Source organism: Oratosquilla oratoria, chromosome 26 (assembly GCF_046742065.1).
Source record: "Oratosquilla oratoria isolate Oo_2021 chromosome 26, ASM4674206v1, whole genome shotgun sequence".
NCBI lineage: Eukaryota > Metazoa > Arthropoda > Malacostraca > Stomatopoda > Squillidae > Oratosquilla > Oratosquilla oratoria.
Genome location: NC_134802.1, coordinates 33,954,212 through 33,961,711, shown reverse-complemented (window position 1 = coordinate 33,961,711; position 7,500 = coordinate 33,954,212). Strand labels below are relative to the sequence as shown.

The 7,500-nt window shown below is 47.5% G+C and overlaps 1 protein-coding gene across 2 annotated transcripts in view; it reads right to left on the bottom strand.

Annotated features, from left to right (window-relative positions):
* The window catches only part of LOC143039462 (uncharacterized), a 60,169-nt gene that overhangs the window by 9,769 nt on the left and 42,900 nt on the right, over positions 1 to 7,500 (bottom strand). The gene's annotated exons all lie outside the window — the stretch shown is intronic.

Below are 7,500 nucleotides of genomic sequence, written 5' to 3'. Positions count from 1 at the left end.
TTCCCCACCACAGGCCCTCTGTGATCTGCAACTTCCCTTCCATCCTCTTCTACTCCCCTCCCCCCTCACCCCCTTTACCCTAAATCCTTCCCCACCTTACCCTGTTACCCTAAGTTTGCTGTGTTATATCAACGGTACGTTTCTGTCACCTTCGTCCTCCAACTCCACATTCGAAAACACATATACCTTATGATCTGCTGTTTAACCAGTCCCTCTTTCTCGCATTCTCTCTCTCTCTCTCTCTCTCTCTCTCTCTCTCTCTCTCTCTCTCTCTCTCTCTCTCTCTCTCTCTCTCTCTCTCTCTCTCTCTCTCTCTCTCTCTCTCTCTCTCTCTCACCCCTGTTCCGTGACCTCTGCCCTCACTCCTGACCTTCAGGTCAAACGCTACTCTATACCTCTTTCCTCGTATGTTATGACCTCTCGTGACCCAATGCAGTGAAAGGTCGTGCCCTTTTGTGCATGGCCCGTGACCTATAGGATCAAAGGGATGAGCCTTTGAACCAGAGAGGAAACCCTTGTGTCCACAAGCAGACCTCTTTCTCTCTTTCTCTCTCTCTCTCTTTTTGTCTTCCATACAAAGGTGCTCCCATTTGGTATTTGATTGATCACAGATGGAAATATCCGTTCTGTTCTGACCTTATATGTCTACCTACCAGTCATACAATCTTTCTCTATCTCTATTTCGCTTGCAAGTCTTTTGTGTTTCTTTTAATTTTTCTTGTATGAAATGAGTATATATTTTTCCATTATTATTGTACTTTTGCACACACACACACACACACACACACACACACACACACACACACACACACACACACACACACACACACACACACACACACACACACACACACAAATATATATATATATATATATATATATATATATATATGTATGTATATTGTGATGACGCGTTGGTTTCTGTCTCGTCTTGCAGTCTCTAGCTCGAGTGCAGAGGATGTCGGGGGATGGTCTAGCACTCAGGGCAAAGGTGAAGGGTTTGGTTGCAGTTAATTGTCTCCTTATGTAGAACATCGGGTACTTTGTGTGTAGTATATGCAGTAGATGGCCCTGGTTTTATGTGTTTCTGTTTGTCTCAGTTTGTATATATACATAAATATTCATATACATACGTATGTAAATACATATATACATATGTACATACATATGCGTGATTACTCTTTCATCGTTTTCATCATCATCATCATCATCATCATCATCATCATCATCATCATCATCATCATCATCATCATCATCATCATCATCATCATCATCATCATCATAAATCATCATCATCATCATCATAAATCATCATCATCATAATCATCATCATCATCATCATCATCATAAATCATCATCATCATCATCATCATCATCATCATCATCGTCATATATCATCGTCATCATCATCATCATCATCATCATCATCATCATCATCATCATCATCATCATCATCATCATCATCATCATCATCATCATCATCGTTGTCGTCACCGACATCCGGATGGCCGTCCATCTATCATCATTATTACAATTTTCCTCCTTGTCATCACCATCATTACAGCGAGGAACAATATTGCCCAGCTGAGACTCATCATAATCACCGTCATTGTCATCATCATCATCATCACTATCATCATGACCATCATAATCACTATCGTCATCATCATTACCATCATCATCACCACTACCATCATCATCACTATCATCACTATCGTCATCACCATTACCATCATCATCAATATCATCACCACCGTTACCATCATCACCATTACCATCATCATCACTATCATCACCACCGTTACCATCATCACCATTACCATCATCACTATCATCATCAACATCAGCATCACCATCATCACCATTACCATAATTATTACCATCATCATCATCATCATCATCATCATCATCATCATCATCATCATCATCATCATCATCATCATCATCATCATCATCATCATCATCATCGCCATCATCATCACCATTACAATTGGAAAACCAGGATCATCACACCCGGATATTCTCTGCCAGTGTCTCCAGTGCTTAAACCATTTCATTTCGTGCATCGGAGGAGGAGGAGGAAGAGGAGGAGGAGGAGGAGGAGGAGGAGGAGGAGGAGGACGAAGAAGAGGAGGAGGGGGAAGGGGAGAGGGGAAGGGAGGGGAGCAGGTGGCAGCCATTCATAGGCACCGTGACTTTCTTTTGTTTCATAAGAGTGCCAACAACATAAGAATTAATCTATTGGCTTCCTCCTCCTCCTCCTCCTCCTCCTTCTCCTCCTCCTCCTCCTCCTCTTCCTTCTCCTCCTCCTTACTGGAGAGGGAGGGGCGTGCGTTGGGACCGAGCCTTTGGGCTTAGACACCGAACAAGGTGGAAGAGGACGAGGAGGAGGAGGAGGAGGAAGAGGAGAAGGAGGAGGAGGAGGAGGAGAAGGAAGAGGAGGAGGAAGAGGAGGAGGAGGAGGAGGAGGAGGAGGAGGAGGAGGAGAGAGGGTGGCTTATGGCTACGGCCACCCCTCCCTCCCCTCCCTCTCCCTCCTGTCTGAGTAAGAAGGCAGAGTTCGGGGTGACGTCATAAGAGCATCTGACGAACTCGTCAAATGAAAATTAAACAGAGCACAACGGCAGGTTGATTGCTTTTGTTTCCTCCTCCTCCTCCTCCTCCTCCTCCTCATACTCCTCCTCCTGTTCTTCCTCATACTCCTCCTCTTCTTCCTCCTCCTCCTCCTCCTCCTCCTCCTCATACTACTACTACTCCTACTTCTTCCTCTCCTCCTCTTCTTGGTCAATCACTTGCTCAGATTTCGTTATGTTGGAGCAAATGATCAACAAGTCTGTGAGGGAGAAGCGTCACCACCACCACCACCACCACCACCACCACCACCACCACCACCACTACCACCACCACTACCACCACTATCACCAGAATTATCGACAGCAACAACACCAATGACACAAATACTACAACTATCATCACCACCTACATCATCATCATCATCACAATAAGGTAACACTTTTTTAATTTCTCAAGGAGAAGAAATAAGAGGAGGAGGATGAAGGAAAATGAGGAAGAAGAGGAGGAGGAGGAGGAGGAGGAGGAGGAGGAGGAGGAGGAGGAGGAGGAGGAGGGGGAGGTGAGTGAGGTAGCATCTGTTTTAGTGTGGAACAGCAGCCCCAGACACGCACGCACGCACGCACGCACGCACACACACACACACACACACACACACACACACACACACACACACACACACACACACACACACACACACACACACACACACACACACACACACACACACACACACACACACACACACACACACACACACACACAGACACACACACAGAGAGAGAGAGAGAGAGAGAGAGAGAGAGAGAGAGAGAGAGAGAGAGAGAGAGAGAGAGAGAGAGAGAGAGAGAGAGCCGGGTCTTCTTGTCCATTCATTCATTCTCCATCTTTTACTTTGTTCCTCTGTTCTACTCTAATTCCCTCTTCCCCTCTTCCCCTCTTCCCCTCTACCCTCACTCCCTCTTTCGCTTCCTTTCCACTAGTTCGTACTATTTCTTCCCTACTCTCAATGTACCAAAAGGTCACCCTTACCTTCCCTCCCCCATTCCTCTTCCCTTTCCCTTCGCCCTCTCCCTCCATGGGTGCTAAACGTCTGTGGCATCGTTTGTAGGAGGGGAGAAGAGAGGGAGGGAGGGAGGGGAGGGAGAGGGGTGGTGGGGGCAGATGGGGAGTGGTTTTGTTCCGGTACTGGTGATGGTCTTGCCAGTGGAGTCCTCGGCCTGCGGGACACGTCAACTTTCAACAATGCACACGTACGTACACACACACACACACACACACACACACACACACACACACACACACACACACACACACACACACACACACACACACACACACACACACACATGAACAAGTATATATATGTACACATTTATGTACATACATATGTATCTGTATTTATATGCATATAAGTAATGTGTGTGCATACGTGTGCATGCGTGTGTGTGTGTGTGTGTGTTTGTGTGTGTGTGTGTGTGTGTGTGTGTGTGTGTGTGTGTGTGTGTGTGTGTGTGTGTGTGTGCGTGCGTGTGCATGTGAATCCACACAGGTGTACATACAAGCATGTCCTTCAGTTCGAGCCCGTTACTCGTCGTCGTCTGCACGTGTTTCGTACTGTGTGGCACTGTAGTACAAGATAGCATCACCAAAGGCCAGGGCCACTCGCTCATTCACTCACGCTCGCTGCTTTGCCCTCCTCGTCGTCGTCACTGTCGTCGTCGTCGTCTTCTTCTTCGACAACGACGTCTTCGTCTTCGTCGTCACTGGTCGCAGATCGAGAAAGTTTCCTCCTGATTTGAAGAACCCCACAGTTCGGTTGTAGTACGATTTCCGTTTTCTAAACTATTGTCTTAATTCAATTCTTAAGTAGAAGAAGCCTTTATGGCAAAAGAAAAAAATATCTCCTCGAGGATTAGGTCTGGTGGTCCTCAACTTCGCCCTCAGCTTCCGGGTCGCGTCCTTCGTAAGGAGGATCTCGGGAGTCGCTCGTCTCAGAGGGGAATGACCTCTGTAGTGTCTGTATTCCCACGGTTTTATAGAAAGCTCCACTGATGCCCCAAAGCATTATGTAGCGCCCAGGATCCTACAGAGGTCACAGCATCCTTTCCCGTTTGAGGAAGAGTGGGTGGAGGAGGAGGAGGAGGAGGAGGAGGAAGAGGAGTGGGTGGAGGCTATGTTAAGAGTCCTATAGTCCCTAAAAACATAACTTCTGTTACTGGTACTTTACTCGGTAGTAAGCGTCTGGTTCGGTTTGGTTTGTGTATACAAAGAGTTAACACTAGATTTGGTATCACAATCTGTATCACCACTTTCGACACAAACGCGTCGCGCGTTAAACTGAAGAAGGACTTGATGACGTCTTCTGAAGGACGCTTCATGCTTCCGTCAACTTCGGACAAGACTTCGTCAGTAGCTGGTGGCTCCTTTCGTTCGTTTGTGTTTCAAGGACGAGGTTCCATTTTCTCTGAGTCTGTCTTTCCTTTGACGTCTCAATGTCTTCGTTATCTTGGTTTCGTCATGACTTTCTGAGTTCGAGGTTCTTTTACATCAGTTCGGTTTTTTTTTTTTTTTTTTTTTTTTTTTTTTTTGAGAGAGAGAGAAAGAGAGAGAGAGATCCCGGTGTCTGACAGAGTTATCCCTCTCGAGAGCTGACGTCCTGACCTTCCGGCCTCTTCAGACCTCAGAGGTCACCACCGAAGACAATTCCTTATTTCGTGTCCCCCAGCAGGAGAATCGGGTCATCGCGTGGACGGGGAGAACGAGTGATATTCCTGAATGGGACCACGAGCCTTCATGACAATATTCGACCGTATAGCGTCTGATCATAAGGCCGACAGTTAACACCGAGTACTTCCTGAGGCCCCGACTTTCGCGTATGGCTTCGCAAGAAAGGAGAGTCGCGTTCTTTCGAACTGAGTTCGATTGTCGATCCGGAACACGAGCAAGACCGCCACCAGCCCCGCAACCGCCGCCGCCACCGCCAGTGAAACCGCCGTCTATACTAACAACGTCTCCACCATCCGCCACTTTTTTTTTTCTTCTCCTCCACCCTCTCTCTACCTCCAACACAGCTTGACTCTCTGCCTCCACCTGCAGCGCTAAACTACTGGCGTTTGCATTTTCGTTCCTCTACTGTACGTCAGTCGTTACGTCAAAGCGTCCTTTTGACGTCAAAGAGGGCAACGAACACTTGCGCATGGGGGAGGTGGGGGGAAGGGGTCACGTGTTCATGGTAATGGGGGGAGGGGGAGAAGGGGGGGTTAACTCTCACTTGTAAACATATGTGACTCCCTGACGCCAATACCAAACCCTCCTCCTGATCCTCCTCTTCTTTTTCCTCCCAATCTTCTTCTCAAACTCTTTCTCTTCCTTCATCGATCTTCAGACTCCTCCTCTTCTCTTTCCTTTCATTCATCCTCTAGAGTTTCTCTTCTTCCTCCTCCTCTTCTTCTTCCTCCACCTCCTCTTTCTCCATCTTGCCATTTTTGCTTCTTCAATTCTTTCTTCTCTTCTTTCTCCTCTCTCTTTCCTTCATACTACAAAGAAATATATTTCGAAAGTCTACGGAGGTGCTACGAACGGTTTTAAGTATGTTCCACCTCTTTTGTGTCGTAAACATTTAAAAACGAACGCAATAACCTATGTTAAGATTCTAAACGGAACCAGTGACAGCTTCTAACTAACATCAGGTGTTTGGGGGGGGAGTAAAGGGGGGGCGTGGGAGTAATGGGGTGGGGGGGTGATTACAAGTGTGCTGAACGTAACCCTGGCCTCAGGTTTATTGAAGCCCTTACGATATACTTCAGCCCCCCTTTCCCCTTCCCCTCCCCCCTCCCCCTCCCCCTCTCCCTCCCCCTCCCACCTCTCTACCTCATCTCGTTTTACTCTTGTCGTTATCATTTGGTCTTTTATTTTTTTCCATCAATTTTGTTCATCTATCCTCTGTCCACCTCCTCCACTCCCATCTTCCCCTTACTCCCTCTCTCCACCACACCAACCTTCTCCCTCATCCTCCCTTCTTCCCCATCCTCTCTTCCTCCTCCTTCCTCCCTCGCTGAATACGATACGGAGTTTTCCCTTCATTCATATGTTGGAGGTAGTGGTGGTGGAGGAGGAGGAGGAGGAGGAAGAGGAGGAGGAGGAGGAAGAGGAGGAGGAGGAGGAGGAGGAGGAGAGGGAACTTCCACTGGTGAATATGGAGGGAGATGGAGGAGGAGTAGGAGGAGAAGGAGGAAGAGGAGGAGAAGGAGGAGGAGGAGGAGGAAGAGGAGGAGGAGGAGGAGGAGAAGGCACTTCCGTTGGTGAATATGGAGGGAGATGTAGTGAAAGTGAAGGAGGAAGAGCGAAAATGCAGGTGTAATTTTCAACAGGTGAAATAAAGTGGCAATCGGCATTTGCGATAATCAGCAAGTGTAGTGCTTTGTATTCAGGTGTAATTTGGGTTCTTTTGTGAACAAATGCGATGCAATGACAGGGAGGTGTCGTGTCGTGCACAGGTGTCGCCTACTGCTGTGCAGGTGTCGTGTCGTGTGTAGGTGTAACAGAAATGGTATTACCTTATTGCACGTGTACAGCTGTTCCTCCCGACATATGACATTTGTTTTCCGTGAATTGGGTTTGCCCACCCCCACCCACTCCCCTCCATTCCCCCCCTCTCTTCCCTTCTCTCTCGTACTCTCTTTCTTCCTCTCTCTCTTTTCGTTCTCTCTCTCTCTGTCTCCCTCTCTTTCTCTCCCTCTTGTAATGCGTTTGCCATAAGTGTGTGTGTGCGTGTGTGTGTGTGTGTGTGTGTGTGTGTGTGTGTGTGTGTGTGTGTGTGTGTGTGTGTGTGTGTGTGTGTGTGTGTGTGTGTGTGTGTGTGTGTGTGTGTGTGTGTGTGTGTGTGTGTGTGTTTACATGTACACACAGAGACAAATAGATTAACTG